The sequence below is a fragment of the Schistocerca nitens genome, chromosome 6, assembly GCF_023898315.1.
Source record: "Schistocerca nitens isolate TAMUIC-IGC-003100 chromosome 6, iqSchNite1.1, whole genome shotgun sequence".
NCBI lineage: Eukaryota > Metazoa > Arthropoda > Insecta > Orthoptera > Acrididae > Schistocerca > Schistocerca nitens.
The window spans coordinates 131,539,934-131,557,097 of NC_064619.1; the positions used below are offsets into that span (position 1 = coordinate 131,539,934).

The following is a 17,164-nucleotide window of genomic DNA, read 5'->3' on the forward strand; positions in this document are numbered from 1 at the left end:
TATAACATCTGCCAATTTTGCAACACGAAAAAAATCGGTAGAGAAATACCAGGATTCTGTTGCGTGAATGAAAAAAATCGTTTACCACAACTAGAAGCACCTCCGCAGGAATTATTACATGACTGGGAAACTCCAGAATCAAAACACTTTCTTCAAAATATAAAAGCGTGCAACACCTGTTCCCAGATCACTTCTATGGGCGTCTCTTTGATCAACACTAATAGAGATGAAATCCATTATGTTCTTTTCCATCCAAGGACACATCTGTCGCAACATGGGATCATTACTACCACTGCCCAAATAAGACAATTAATTTCTGCAAGTATATTTCATCAGAAATGAAGAAACATAAATTGATCAACTATGCACAAATATGAGTGGATTGAGATGAGAAGTAGTCAGAGATGTACAAACGATCGATCGTACATGAGTACAATCAACTGATTCACACATTCAGATGGAACTACACCAAATGATTTTTGGTGACTATGTGTATATCCTGGACAACAAATTGAAAAATGAAACATCCTGGCAGATTAAAACTGTGTGCCGGACCGGGAATCGAACTCGCGACCTTTGCCTCCGGCGGGCAGGCGCTCTACCATCTTTTTCTTTTATTCGTTTTTCCGTGATTATTCATTCTATTAGTTCGGGTCTGACATCCTGTGACGCTTGTCCAAATTCATCGTCGTTCCATTAACTCAGTTTTTTAATTACAGTGGGTGGCTATCCCTCTGACTGAACACGCTGAGCTACCGTGCTGGCATCCACCGCCGGCCGCGGTGGCCGAGCGGTTCTAGGCGCTCGAGTCCGGAACCGCGCTGCTGCTACGGTCGCAGGTTCGAATCCTGCGTCGGGCATGGATGTGTGTGATGTCCTTAGGTTTAAGTAGTTCTAATTTCTAGGGGACTGATGACCTCAGATCGTGAGTCCCATAGTGCTCAGAGCCATTTGGCATCCACCTGAGCTACCCAAGCACGACACACGGCCCACCCTCACAGCTCTGCTTGGGTAGCCTAGGTCGTAGAACACCTTCCCGCGAAAAGCAAAGGTCCTGTGCTCGAGTCTCGGTTCAGCACACGCTTTTAATCTGCCAGCAAATTTCATATCAGCGCACACTCCGCTGCAGAGTGAAAATCTGATTCTGAAAATGGAAAATGTTGCTCATAAACAAGTATTGTTAATAGTGAAATGATAATTAAATAGACACCCTAGCTGCAAACAGGCGTTGATATACTTCACTGGGGACATGTTGAAAATGTGTGCCCCGACCGGGACTCGAACCCGGGATCTCCTGCTTACATGGCAGACGCTCTATCCATCTGAGCCACCGAGGGCACAGAGGATAGTGCGTCTGCAGGGACTTATCCCTTGCACGCTTCCCGTGAGATCCACATTCCCAACATGTCCACACCACTACATTCGTAGTGCGCCTGATAGATGTTTGCCCATCATACTCATTACTCGTGGCAGATTATCTACCAAGTCCCGTACGAGTTCGGGCATAGCGTGTGCGTTCACACAAGAAGGTCAATGGCCGGGAAGCCATATTTTAACTATATATGACGGTAGTATCTGTTCCCGAAAGAACACATACCGTAGATGACCATGCAGCTTTGCTAGAAATGAAATGATAATTAAATAGACACCCTAGCTGCAAACAGGCGTTGATATACTTCACTGGGGACATGTTGAAAATGTGTGCCCCGACCGGGACTCGAACCCGGGATCTCCTACTTACATGGCAGACGCTCTATCCATCTGAGCCACCGAGGGCACAGAGGATAGTGCGTCTGCAGGGACTTATCCCTTGCACGCTCCCCGTGAGATCCACATTCCCAACATGTCCACACCACTGCATTCGTAGTGCGCCTAATAGATGTTTGCCCATCATACTCATTACTCACTGGGAGCGTGCAAGGGATAAGTACCTGCAGACGCACTATCCTCTGTGCCCTCGGGGGCTCAGATGGATAGAGCGTCTGCCATGTAAGCAGGAGATCCCGGGTTCGAGTCCCGGTCGGGGCACACATTTTCAACATGTCCCCAGTGAAGTATATCAACGCCTGTTTGCAGCTAGGGTGTCTATTTAATTATCATTTCATTTCTAGCAAAGCTGCATGGTCATCCACGGTATGTGTTCTTTCGGGAACAGATACTACCGTCATATACACTCCTGGAAACTGAAACAAGAACACCGTGAATTCATTGTCCCAGGAAGGGGAAACTTTATTGACACATTCCTGGGGTCAGATACATCACATGATCACACTGACAGAATCACAGGCACATAGACACAGGCAACAGAGCATGCACAATGTCGGCACTAGTACAGTGTATATCCACCTTTCGCAGCAATGCAGGCTGCTATTCTCCCATGGAGACGATCGTAGAGATGCTGGATGTAGTCCTGTGGAACGGCTTGCCATGTCATTTCCACCTGGCGCCTCAGTTGGACCAGCGTTCGTGCTGGACGTGCAGACCGCGTGAGACGACGCTTCATCCAGTCCCAAACATGCTCAATGAGGGACAGATCCGGAGATCTTGCTGGCCAGGGTAGTTGACTTACACCTTCTAGAGCACGTTGGGTGGCACGGGATACATGCAGACGTGCATTGTCCTGTTGGAACAGCAAGTTCCCTTGCCGGTCTAGGAATGGTAGAACGATGGGTTCGATGACGGTTTGGATGTACCGTGCACTATTCAGTGTCCCCTCGACGATCACCAGTGGTGTACGGCCAGTGAAGGAGATCGCTCCCCACACCATGATGCAGGGTGTTGGCCCTGTGTGCCTCGGTCGTATGCAGTCCTGATTGTGGCGCTCACCTGCACGGCGCCAAACACGCATACGACCATCATTGGCACCAAGGCAGAAGCGACTCTCATCGCTGAAGACGACACGTCTCCATTCGTCCCTCCATTCACGCCTGTCGCGACACCACTGGAGGCGGGCTGCACGATGTTGGGGCGTGAGCGGAAGACGGCCTAACGGTGTGCGGGACCTTAGCCCAGCTTCATGGAGACGGTTGCGAATGGTCGTCGCCGATACCCCAGGAGCAACAGTGTCCCTAATTTGCTGGGAAGTGGCGGTGCGGTCCCCTACGGCACTGCGTAGGATCCTACGGTCTTGGCGTGCATCCGTGCGTCGCTACGGTCCGGTCCCAGGTCGACGGGCACGTGCACCTTCCACCGACCACTGGCGCTACGGTCGCAGGTTGGAATCCTGCCTCAGGCATGGATGTTTGTGATGTCCTTAGGTTAGTTAGGTTTAACTAGTTCTAAGTTCTAGGGGACTGATGACCTCGGCAGTTGAGTCCCATAGTGCTCAGAGCCATTTGAACCATTTGAACCGACCACTGGCGACAACATCGATGTACTGTGGAGACCTCACGCCCCACGTGTTGAGCAATTCGGCGGTACGTCCACCCGGCCTCCCGCATGCCCACTATACGCCCTCGCTCAAAGTCCGTCAACTGCACATACGGTTCACGTCCACGCTGTCGCGGCATGCTACCAGCGTTAAAGACTGCGATGGAGCTCCGTATGCCACAGCAAACTGGCTGACACTGACGGCGGCGGTGCACAAATGCTGCGCAGCTAGCGCCATTCGACGGCCAACACCGCGGTTCCTGGTGTGTCCGCTGTGCCGTGCGTGTGATCATTGCTTGTACAGCCCTCTCGCAGTGTCCGGAGCAAGTATGGTGGGTCTGACACACCGGTGTCAATGTGTTCTTTTTTCCATTTCCAGGAGTGTATATTGTTAATAGTCAGAATATGTGTACAATATTTTTTTTTACCTTTTGTACTTTATAGTTTACTCTTATATTACAACTACCACAAAATCTCATATCAACTCCCTGAGCGAAGCCGCGTACACCAACTAGTTCAGAATATAAATACACCGCAGTAAAGAATTAGTACATTTGGAAACTCGATGTCGATTTTGATCCGATGATGGCATATGCCACATGAGGGATAGTAGATGTGTTGACAATGATAGCGTAGTGGCTTAGCTACCAGAGGTCACCTGTGTCTATCCTTTGACAGGGAATGCTCAGTGCGATACAAACGTGTTAAGCAACGAATTAACCATGCCACGGACATAACTCGTGGTTCATACAGCCACCTGAGCGAGCTTGGGAGGATTCAGATACTGACCTTCCGAGTGGTCGGAAGGTCCTTTCGGAGAACTGCCACACAAGCTGGACGTGCTGCGTCAGTTGTGCAACGATGCTTGTATCGGTGGTCACGTGAACACTCTCACACCCGTAGAAGCGGTTCTGGACGTCCACGCAGCACAGAGCCCGCCAGGGTCGTCGTACTATAATGGCATCGATAGCAGATCGTACAGCTGCCGCAGCACAGACAAGAGCGCTTGGAAGCCCAGACGTGTCAACACCACCTGTTGCGATCCGGTATTAGCAGTGGGACTAGGAGGCGCACACCTCTAGCCTGTCTTCCACTCACAACACAGCGTCGACATGTACGGCTAGACTGGTGCCGTTAGAGGACCACTTGGAAGAAGAATTGGCGCGCCTTCGTCTTCAGCTATGAAAGCAGATTCCGGCTGCACACAAGTGATGGTCGTTTTCGCATACGACATAAACCTGCTGAAAGCTCTCTCTCAGGTTGTATTCGTCCAGGACACTTTGGTCCCACGCTACGCCTTATGTTCTGGTGTTTGATAAGCTGCAACTGTACGCCCCGATAGCTGAGTGGTCAGCGTGACGGGCCTGGGTTCGATTCCCGGCTGGGTCGGCGATTTTCTCCGCCCAGGGACTGGGTGTTGTGTTGTCTTCATCATCATTTCATCCCCATCCGGCCCGCAGGTCGCCCAATGTGGCGTCGAATGTAATAAGACCCGCACCAAGACGGTCGGACCTGCCCCGTAAGGGGCCTCCCGGCCAATGACGCCAAATGCTAATTTCCATTTTCATAAGCTGAAACTCTCGTTCACCTTTGGTGTTTCTGGAGGGGACGTTAGCCAGCGGTCGCCAAGTGCAGAATGTTGTTAGATCCGTTCTTTTGCAACTGGAAGGTAGTGTTATTCCAATACGATAATGCTCGCCCAGCCCGCATCTCGTGGTCGTGCCATAGCGTTCTCGCTTCCCACGCCCGGGTTCCCGGGTTAGATTCCCGGCGGGGTCAGGGATTTTCTCTGCCTCGTGATGGCTGGGTGTTGTGTGCTGTCCTTAGGTTAGTTAGGTTTAAGTAGTTCTAAGTTCTAGGGGACTTATGACCACAGCAGTTGAGTCCCATAGTGCTCAGAGCCATTTGAACCAATGCTCGCCCACACACTGCCCTTGTAACTCAAGATACTCTGCTACACGTGCAGCAACTTCTCTGGCCAGCACGATCTCCAGACTAGTCTCCAGTTGAGCACGTGTGTGATATGACGGGACGAGAAGCGACTCGTGCTGCTTACCAACCATCAACTCTCACAGAACTACGAGAAGAGGCCGAGCTGGCGTGGCATAACGTACCCCAGGACAGTATTCGTCATCTGCATGACGGTCGCCAGAGTCTGCGCCTGCACTGCCGCCCCTGAAGGTTGCACCACGTACCGACATGGGTGTTTCAGAACTGGTCGATACCTGTTGCCTCACAACCGCTTGTGCTACTGATCAGTAAATGTAATCATTTCGTGTACTTCATATGCACTGTTGCAACAATAAAACTTGATTGAATGGGAAACCTATAAAATGGTGTACTAATTTTTTCTACGGTAGTATGTATTTCACCAGTTAAAGAAGGGTGAAAACTCGAAATTCGTCTTGGCATAAACGTAGCTGTATAAAAAAGCGACTGCTGATTGCTACGTTTATTCAAGCAGTTTAAACCACAGCCAAGGAGCCAAACCTCTATTTTCAAGGATGAATTACAAAAAATAGAACAGAATGGCCTCCTGATTTTTACACTACCTTTCTGGCAGGTTAGTGAGAGTCTGATATAAGTGTAGCCGTAATTCAATAACACTTGGTTCCTCATATGCGCAGTGTATTCTTGACTAAGTGTGAACAGTTTCCTGATTAACTCGTACACTGATTGTTTACCCTTGCTAGGGAACACAATGGATACCGTGACAGTACAGTCTGAAGACCAGACGACGCTCGCATTCCCCCTCCCCCGGCTGGAGGCTGCAGCCGACCTCGTCGCCACCTCGGTTGCTCTTCGCAGCTGACGCCCGCTTCACGGAGATCCTCCGCAGGTGCTGCGCCCGGCCCTGATGGACGGCGCTATTGTGTCCAACACGGCCGCCGCCCTCTTCTCTCTCTCTCTCTCTCTCTCTCTCTCTCTGGCTCTTTCTCTCTCTCTCTTCGCCCTAGAGACGTTAGCGTGCATTTCGCAGAGCCCGCTTTCGAAACCACTACACAGCCACCAAGCGTCTATACAGGTTTAGCAGCCTCAGAGATGTTTCTCGTATTTCATTTTAACAACTTCTATTACGTTATTTACATTTCAGTATAGCATTTCCGAGGTTAACGTTAACAGACTCATCCTATTTGGCGCTTTACATTAATTTGAATTACGAGGTGTGGCTGGAAAAAAACCGGACTAGTACTGGTGAAACAATAAAACGAATGCAATGAGGCTGAAAGTCGCGTGGCCTGTCACGTAACTCTCGCTCCGCCTACTGCTCGAGTTTCATCTGCCTCCTGCACTCAGTCTGCCCGTGGCGTCTGTTTTAAGTAGTTGACGTTTTGTCTGTGCGTCGGAAAATGTTGAGTGTGCAGAAAGAACAGCGTGTTAACATCAAATTTTGTTTCAAACTAGGAAAATCTGCAAGTGAAACGTTTGTAATGTTACAACAAGTGTACGGCGATGATTGTTTATCGCGAACACATGTGTTTGAGTGGTTTAAACGATGTAAAGATGGCCGCGAAGACACCAGTGATGACACTCGCACTGGCAGACCATTGTCAGCAAAAACTGATGCAAACATTGAGAAAATCGGTAAACTTGTTCGACAAGATCGCCGTTTAACAATCAGAGCAGTGTCTGAGTTAACAGGAGTTGACAAGGAAAGTGTTAGGCAGATTCTTCATGAAAGTTTCAACATGAACAAAGTGTGTTCAAAAATGGTTCCAAAGTGTCTCACAATTGAACAGAAGGAACGCCGAAGAATGATTTGTTCTGACATCCTGGAAACTCCTGTTAACTCAGACACTGCTCTGATTGTTAAACGGCTATCTTGTCGAACAAGTTTACCGATTTTTTCAGTGTTTGCATCAGTTTTTGCTGACAATGGTCTGCCAGTGCGAGTGTCATCACTGGTGTCTTCGCGGCCATCTTTACATCGTTTAAACCACTCAAACACTTGTGTTCGCGATAAACAATCATCGCCGTACACTTGTTGTAACATTACAAACGTTTCACTTGCAGATTTTCCTAGTTTGAAACAAAATTTGATGTTAACACGCTGTTCTTTCTGTACACTCAACATAGTCCGACGCACAGACAAAACGTCAACTACTTAAAACAGACGCCACGGGCAGACTGAGTGCAGGAGGCAGATGAAACTCGAGCAGTAGGCGGAGCGAGAGTTACGTGACAGGCCACGCGACTTTCAGCCTTATTGCATTCGTTTTATTGTTTCACCAGTACTAGTCCGGTTTTTTTCTAGCCACACCTCGTATGTCTGGAGGGAAGAGCGTTCTGTTTATGCTACAAAGAGCAGCATCTGATGTGAAGTAACTGAAACTATATGGATTCTCACGATGAACGACCTTAGGGGTACAGAGGAGGCGAAGCTGTACAAGGATATGGAAGAAGACTGGGCGTCGCTAGTTTAAGGGATCTGTGAAACAGAACACGTTTCTATTGCATTCTTCAATCTGAAGTGATGTGAAATACGAGGGCCGTTCAATAAGTAATCGAACACATTGTCCTTCTCGGTCAGTTTCGGGTCAAAAAAATGCGGAATTTGTTGTGAGGCATCATGGAATATAACGAATTCAGCCCCTATAGTTTAATGAAATAGTGGCACTACGTGTATCCTTCAAAACGGCGTCTGTAACGGAAGTACGTTCCTAGCAGAGAGCTGTCACTGAGTTTCTTTGGGCGGAAAACCAGAGCATCGCAAATATTCGTAGGCGCTCGAGAAATATCTACGGACACGTGACAGTGAACAAAAGCGCGGTTTCTCGTTTGATCAGGTGTTTGTCATCATTGCAACAAGGGCACGAAAACCTGTCTGATTTCCCACGTGCCGATCTTTCGCACATAGCTGTGACTCCCAAAGTACTGCAACGTGCGGACACTCTCATTCGATATGATCAACGGATCACAAACACCTCGCTGCTCAGGTGTATGTGTATCTTGGTAGTCCTCAAAAATTTTCATCTTATTGTTCCATCCATTCTACGGCCCGGATCTCGCACCTTTCGACTTCCATCTGTTCGGCACAATGAAAGATTCACTCCACTGGAAGCAGCATGTGGATGCTGCAAGACGTTCTCTGATGTCGACCAGCAGAGTGATACCATACGGGTATGCACGACCTCTCAGCAAAGTGGCGTAATGCCGTCGCATTCAATGGATATTATGTTGAAAAAATTGCGTTTTTTAGCCAAAAGAGTGAGGAATAATATAGTGTATTGGAATCCTGAATAAAACCAACTGATTTCAGAAAAAAAACTTGTTGCATTACTTATTGAACGCCCCTTGTTCTTTTTTAATGTGTAAAAACTACAGATTTGCGAGTTTTTGTGTTGAATCATGCCTTGCCGTCGAATATGGGGTGTTTAGGAAACCTGCTTTCTCGGATCGCTAGACTACAACTCAAACAAATCGTATTAATGAGTTTTATTACAAAAAAAGTAAATGAGAATACTTAACTTTGACTATTACATAGACGTGTCGCAAGGAAACGCAACATCCAAAATAAACAAGCTTCTTCAGTATAACAATTCTAATACAGGCCAAGTAATGAGCTTTGACGCTTCTGTTCAAGTCGCTAGTCTTGAGTCGTCTTTTCGACTGAGCCGCGACCAGTCTGTCGCGGCGCTTATGTCCTCTTCGCATAGAGGCCGCGGCTGTCGCGTTGTCGTCCTGGAGAGGGATCACTCAGCGTGCGACTGGCTGCCGTCGTCTCACAGCCATCTCTCCTCTGTCGCTCCCGACTGGCGTGCCGGTGCTTGACTTTACGCCATAACATGCCCGTATTACGTAACTTAATGACTTCACCCTCTTTGATTGCACGTAATCATTTGGAACATGTACTAGGGCCACGCCGCGGGTGTTCATCTGACAGAAGGGTGGGGTACTTGGTAGGAGGAATGTTTCTGGTGCGCATGTGCAACACGAAAACCAAACTCCTAGTGGCAAACGGCATTGATCTCATAGTTAACATAATAAGTGGGCCAATGTTGGTAGCTCGGGCTGTATCATTGGCACCATCTAACATACGTACCAACTGCCTCGACTACTCACAGCACACGCATAGCATCTTCCTGAAGAAACACGAGAAACGGCAGCACACCGAATAGCTTTGAGCGTGCAGATAACTTTTCCTTATCTGTTACTCTCAAACTCAGGTGGGTTGTTGATAACACATTCCATAAGGGCATAAATGCATTTTCAAGCTGTGGTTAAAATTCCCAGCTGCTTAAAAAGACACCTGAAAGATGTATGTATGTGAACTCCTCACGTAATTCTATCTACTACCTCTTGTGCACTGAACACTTTTTGCCTAAGTGAGGAGTTACCCTAGAATATTATTCCATAAGACTTCAATGAATGACAACATGCAAACTGTATTCACTTACTAACTTTTATATCCATGAAATTGGCAATTATTCCTATGACAAAAGTAGCGGCTCCTAAATTTTCTGGCAGGTCTAGTATATGGTTTTTCCAGCCTCAGTTTTCATCAATATGCACAAATAAGAAATTACAATTTCCTACCCTGTTTATTATTTCTTGTTGGAATACTAGATTACTGGGAAGTGGAATATTTCCAACAGTACAAACCTGTGGGAACTGCGTTTCTTCTCTTTTTTTCAGTTTAAAGCCAGCCCATTTGTGCAAAATCATTCATTAACTTTCAGAAAAACGTCATTTACTGCTTTTTTGCCCGGCTTCACGACCATGCTTCTATTATCTGGAAACAAGATTAATTCTGCCACCTTATTCAAATGAAACGGCAGATCATTAACGTTAAGTGAAAACATGAGTGGGCCAATGATCGAACGTTGTGGCACTTCTGTTGTAATTTCTCCCCGTGGTGAAGACGTGGCTCTCCTCTTTGTATTATTGGCACGGCCTACGGCAACTCTCTGCATTCTGTTTCTTTTCTTTCTTTTAATAAGAACTAAAAATGGAGTGTACTGAACTGTGTATCCTATAAAAACTCAACTTCTCGAACATAATATTATGAGTGACACAATCAAATGCCTTTGATAAGTCAGTTCCAAATGGTGATATTTCATAATTTAAAAGCTGTATTTTGTGTAAATGAATAAATAGCTGACTTAGAAGACTGACGCATTTGCGCTTTTGAGATTCAGACTATGGCTGTGTAAGTGTCCCATTACTACAAAGGTGGGTGACAATCTTAGAGTGCACTACTTTCTCAAAAATTTTTGAAAATTATTTAAGGAGTGACACTGGGTGGTAGTAATTGACATCTATGAAGTCACCCTTCTTATTGAGAGGCCTAACAACAGTAATTTCAATCTTCCATGGGAAAACACACTCATTTAATGATGCACTGCATGAGTGACTGAGAACACTACATATTATAGTGCCACAACTGGTTGGTGTCTTATTGGAGATATTATCCACCCCATACGAACTTTTGAATTTTAGAGTCTCGATGATCTTCCTTATTTCAGGTGAGATGTGAGATTATTTTTTTATTTCACTCGGTGCCGTCTGTATTACTTCTTCAGAGCATTGTTTTGCTTTCTCTTCTGAACTATTTGCAATAGTGTCATCACCTATTTTTGAAAAGTAAATATGAAATTTATCTACTACACATAAACTGTCTTCCACAATGCCCCTATTGCCTTTAACAGAAATAGTGTCATCTTCTATGGCCAGTTCGCTTGTGTCTCTTTTTACAATATTTCGTATTCATTTGATTTTATTATCTGATCTGTCAATTTCATACACCTAAATTTTTTCTACAACTCTTCTACTTATGTTACAGTAGTGTTTATAATAAGAATGTATTTCTGGGCCATTACTTGTTCTGGCTATTTTGATTCGGTGTGAAGAGATGCTGTTACCTATAGTGATCCAAGATAACTTCAATGATGTCATTATTACATCTTATTTTCTTTTTAGGAAAAGCGACAGAATAGAGCAAGGAACATCCGCATCACATAAACTATTCTCAGTGCACATAGAGAAATTTTCCATATTCACAAACTTAAAAAACATGGTAGGATTTCGTGCTAATGTAATATACACACATCAATAAAAGTTTTGCATCACCTCGGTTCCGAGAGTTCCTGAACCTGTACAGAAAATTGGGATAGAGATGAACATAAACATTATTTCTGCCCTTTTTACTGCTCATGAAAACCACACATTGCATGTGCTACCACCATACAGCGAGACCTTTAGAGGCGGTCGTCCAGATTGTTGTACAAACCGGTACCTCTAATACCCAGTAGCATGACCTCTTGCATTGATGCATGCCTGTATTCGTCGTGGCATGCAATCCACAAGTTCATCAAGTCACTATTGGTCCAGATGAACCCACTCCTCAGCGGCGATTGGGCGTAGATCCCTCAGAATGGTTGGTGGGTCACGTCGTCCATAAACTGCACTTTTCAATCTATCCCAGGCATGTTCATGTCTGGAGAACATGATGGCCACTCTAGTCGAGAGTTGTCGTTATCCTGTAGGAATTCATTCACCAGATGTGCACGATGGGGCGCGAATTGTCATCCATGACGACTAATGATTCTGCAATATGCTGCCGATATGGCTGTACTATTGGTCGGAGGATGGCATTCACGTATCGTACAGCCGTTACGGCGCCTTCCATGACCACCAGCGGTGTACGTCGGCCCCACATAATGCCACCCCAAAACAGCGTGGAACCTCCATCTTGCTGCACTCGCTGGACTGAGTGTCTAAGGCGTTCAGCCTGACCAGGTTGCCTCCAAACACGTCCCCGACGATTGTCTGGTTGAAAGCATATGCGACACTCATCGGTGAAGAGAATGTAATGCCAATCCTGAGCGGTCCATTCGGCATGTTGTTGGGCCCATCTGTACCGCGCTGCATGGCGTCGTGGTTGCAAAGATGGACCTCTGTACGTCGGGAGTGAAGTTGCGCATCACGCTGCCTATTGCGCACAGTTTGAGTCGAAACACGACGTTCTGTGCCTGCACGAAAAGCATTACTGTACATGGTGGCGTTGCTGTCAGATTAGATTAGATTAGATTAATACTAGTTCCATGGATCATGAATACGATATTTCGTAATGATGTGGAACGAGTCAAAATTTCCAATACATGACATAATTAAGTTAATTTAACAACTTGTTTATTTTTTGTGTTTTTTTATTTATTTTTTTATTTTTTATCTTTTATTTTTTAATATTTTTTCTTTATTTTCTTAATTTATATCTAAAAATTCCTCTATGGAGTAGAAGGAGTTGTCATTCAGAAATTCTTTTAATTTCTTCTTAAATACTTGTTGGTTATCTGTCAGACTTTTGATACTATTTGGTAAGTGACCAAAGACTTTAGTGCCAGTATAATTCACCCCTTTCTGTGCCAAAGTTAGATTTAATGTGAATAGTGAAGATCATCCTTTCCCCTAGTATTGTAGTTATGCCATAATCCGTAGGTAGTGGCCATCCATTGCAGGAGTAGCTCTTGGGCGGCCTGAGCGTGGCATGTCATCGACGATTGGGAAGGCAGGAAAAGAAATAAAGATAATCGTAATACCTTGCTAGACTAATCATAAAAGACTAAACAGAATTTTCAAAACTGTGTTGCCATTGTTTTGGAAAATTATATAACGTCATCAAATTTTACATACATATGCTAAATTTTTCTATAATTTTTTCCAGTCATCTGTAGTATTTTCGTTGTCTTTGTGATGAAGTTTCCATTCATATACTCTACGATTAGGCCCACCGAGCGACGTGGCGCAGTGATCAGCAGACTGGACTCGCACTTGGCAGCACAACGGCTCAGGTCCACGTCCGGCCATCCTAATTTAGTTTTCCCGTGGTATTTTCCTCTATCGCTCTGGGGAAATGCCGTGGTGGTTCCTTTGAAAGGGCCCGGCCGATTTCCTTGCTCATTCATGAATCTTTAGGAGGTTGTGCTCCGTCTGTAATGATCTCGATGTCTCCCTTTCCTTTTTCCACAATCAGAGCCAGAGGATCGCCAGAGGCATTTTGGGTCTGTGTCATTCTGTGCTTTATGGCGACGTATCCATGTGGTATTGAGGCGCGTGGAGTCAGCACACTGATCTCCCAGCCAGTGTCAGCTTTCAAGACCTTGTAGCCCCTAATTATCATTCAGGTAGCTCCTCAGTAGTCCTCACGAGGCTGAAGAACGTTTAGCACACTGGACTCACATTCGGGAGGATGACGGTTCAATCCCGCGTCCGGCGATCCTGATTTAGGTTTTCCGTGATTTCCCTAAATCGCTCCAGGCAAATGCCGGGATGGTTCCTCTGAAAGGGCACGGCCGACTTCCTCCCCGGTCCTTCCCTAAACCGATGAGACCGATGACCTCGCAGTTTGGTTTCTTCCCCCGAACAGCCCAACCCAAACCAACTGATGTTGCAATGAAGAAGAAGAAGAAGAAGGAGAAGGAGAAGCTGAAGAACGTTAATGTGGTTTCCCATATTTCACGCACGTACATTAACGTATGTACTGGAACCAAATGGGGGTTTAACCTCGAAACCAAAATCCAGAACCTTGTAATGTAATGGTGAGATAGGCGGTAGTATGTCGCCGGCACCACATGCACCTCCGTGCCTCTCGTGGGACATAAACTCAGTTGAAACACGGACTGTAGGGGTATGGTTCCCACGGCTAAGAATGGTAAGGATGTACTATATACATGTAGCAGGAGTATGTGCATAAAGACTCCAGGATGCTCAGAGCAACCTCTGGCTGGGAACCGTTTTACTGTGCGGATAGCGCGGGTCAGACGGCGGAGGTCAGCTCCCATTGGACGCAGGACACAGATACAGAGGTAAGGCGTCCGCGGCTGGGAATCGTGCTTCCGTGTTATGCAACCGCGAACGTGCAACTAAAGCGGGAGATGGCATCAGGCGCAGAAAGTGGCGCCGCGGCGGCTTCGGGGAAGCAGCAGAAGAGGATTCCTGCATAATGCGGCCCTGCGCCGCGCGGCCGGCCGTGGCTCGAGCACGCTCCGTGCTGTGCCGTGGTGTGGCCCCCAGGGGCGGGGAATGCAGGCAGCGGCGCTCCGTCCAGCAGGTGGCCGCCTCTGGAGCTTCCAGACCCTGAAGCTGCCGAGGCGGACGAGTCAGGTGCGGTGAGCCACCCGATAACAGCAGCTTCATCGTAGCTGCAGCCAAAAAACTTGAGCGACGAAATACAGGGCGTAAAAAAAAAAATACATGTACAAATTTCTAGAGTGGTTAGAGCAGATAAAAAGCAACAATTTTTCATGTGACAAAAATCTGGCAGTTGCACCGTTTGCCCGATAGGAGTTCATGAAGGTGTTGACTCTAAGATAACTACACTCCTGGAAATGGAAAAAAGAACACATTGACACCGGTGTGTCAGACCCACCATACTTGCTCCGGACACTGCGAGAGGGCTGTACAAGCAATGATCACACGCACGGCACAGCGGACACACCAGGAACCGCAGTGTTGGCCGTCGAATGGCGCTAGCTGCGCAGCATTTGTGCACCGCCGCCGTCAGTGTCAGCCAGTTTGCCGTGGCATACGGAGCTCCATCGCAGTCTTTAACACTGGTAGCATGCCGCGACAGCGTGGACGTGAATCGTATGTGCAGTTGACGGACTTTGAGCGAGGGCGTATAGTGGGCATGCGGGAGGCCGGGTGGACGTACCGCCGAATTGCTCAACACGTGGGGCGTGAGGTCTCCACAGTACATCGATGTTGTCGCCAGTGGTCGGCGGAAGGTGCACGTGCCCGTCGACCTGGGACGAGACCGCAGAGACGCACGCATGCACGCCAAGACCGTAGGATCCTACGCAGTGCCGTAGGGGACCGCACCGCCACTTCCCAGCAAATTAGGGACACTGTTGCTCCTGGGGTATCGGCGAGGACCATTCGCAACCGTCTCCATGAAGCTGGGCTACGGTCCCGCACACCGTTAGGCCGTCTTCCGCTCACGCCCCAACATCGTGCAGCCCGCCTCCAGTGGTGTCGCGACAGGCGTGAATGGAGGGACGAATGGAGACGTGTCGTCTTCAGCGATGAGAGTCGCTTCTGCCTTGGTGCCAATGATGGTCGTATGCGTGTTTGGCGCCGTGCAGGTGAGCGCCACAATCAGGACTGCATACGACCGAGGCACACAGGGCCAACACCCGGCATCATGGTGTGGGGAGCGATCTCCTACACTGGCCGTACACCACTGGTGATCGTCGAGGGGACACTGAATAGTGCACGGTACATCCAAACCGTCATCGAACCCATCGTTCTACCATTCCTAGACCGGCAAGGGAACTTGCTGTTCCAACAGGACAATGCACGTCCGCATGTATCCCGTGCCACCCAACGTGCTCTAGAGGGTGTAAGTCAACTACCCTGGCCAGCAAGATCTCCGGATCTGTCCCCCATTGAGCATGTTTGGGACTGGATGAAGCGTCGTCTCACGCGGTCTGCACGTCCAGCACGAACGCTGGTCCAACTGAGGCGCCAGGTGGAAATGGCATGGCAAGCCGTTCCACAGGACTACATCCAGCATCTCTACGATCGTCTCCATGGGAGAATAGCAGCCTGCATTGCTGCGAAAGGTGGATATACACTGTACTAGTGCCGACATTGTGCATGCTCTGTTGCCTGTGTCTATGTGCCTGTGGTTCTGTCAGTGTGATCATGTGATGTATCTGACCCCAGGAATGTGTCAATAAAGTTTCCCCTTCCTGGGACAATGAATTCACGGTGTTCTTATTTCAATTTCCAGGAGTGTATGTTCGGAGACTGTTTCCAGCCTGCTGTGTAATGAATATTGGTATAGAGATGTTGCTGAACATGTCGTCCATTTACGTTAATACCCAACTGGCACATGCGTGATAACGACTAATGTGCTAGGGTCAACGAGGTGTTTCACGAAGAATAGCTGCAGCTTCAGCCAAACGGGCTGCAAGCTCTTCTGGAGTGGCTATCGCTATTTCAGACACAAAACGCTACATTTCCGCACACAACAAGTGAAAATTCCACAGAAGTGAGACAAGAGAACATGGCTATCACGGTACTGACCCAATTATCCCAACCCAACTGTAGGGGCAAAACGGTCTCTAAATCTGCTCTGCTGTCAAATGGCAACGTGTAGCGGGGCCCGGTAGCACTGGACGCAGAATCGTTGTCTGACTACTAGCGGCACATTCTCCAACATTTTCTGTAGTACTTTTCTGAGAAAGATGAAGTAATTCCCTCCACCAAGCGTGTTAGAAGATATGGCCCAGTGAGATGGTCGTTGACAATACCAGTCCACACATTTATTGTAAATTTTGATGGTGGAACACACGTTCCTCCAAGATTTTCTAACTTCCATACATGGCTATTGTCGCTGCTGAACAAACCTTCCCTTGTAAAGTGAGTCTCGTTAGCAAACTAAACACATGTTTGGAGGTCAGGGATGTTTACAAATGCCTCTGAGCACTATGGGACTTAACATCTGAGGTCATCAGTCCCCTAGAACTTAGAACTACTGAGACCTAACTAACCTAAGGACATCACACACACCCATGCCCGAGGCAGGATTCGAACCTGCGACCGTAGCGGTCGCGTGGTTCCAGACTGAAGTGCCTAGAACTGCTCGGCTACTGCGGCCGGCGGGTGTTCACAACTTGACATACATACCATTGACAAAATTCCAAACTCTGTGGAAAGTCATAGGCTCACAAGTCTTGTACCTTCTGATATTTGAATGGACATATGCCCGTTTCTTGCAGTACGTTCCACACATTGGCGTTGGAGGTATTTAGTTTCTTGAATTTGGAATGTGTATTGGTGTTCGGCTTGT

General features: G+C 47.4%; 1 non-coding gene across 1 annotated transcript; it reads right to left on the reverse strand.

Annotated features, from left to right (window-relative positions):
• Positions 1-1,263: 1,263 nt before the first annotated feature.
• Trnat-ugu (transfer RNA threonine (anticodon UGU)) lies at positions 1,264-1,338 on the reverse strand. The gene has a single exon. It is a non-coding gene; the product is annotated as a tRNA-Thr (tRNA).
• Between the last annotated feature and the right edge of the window lie 15,826 nt (positions 1,339-17,164).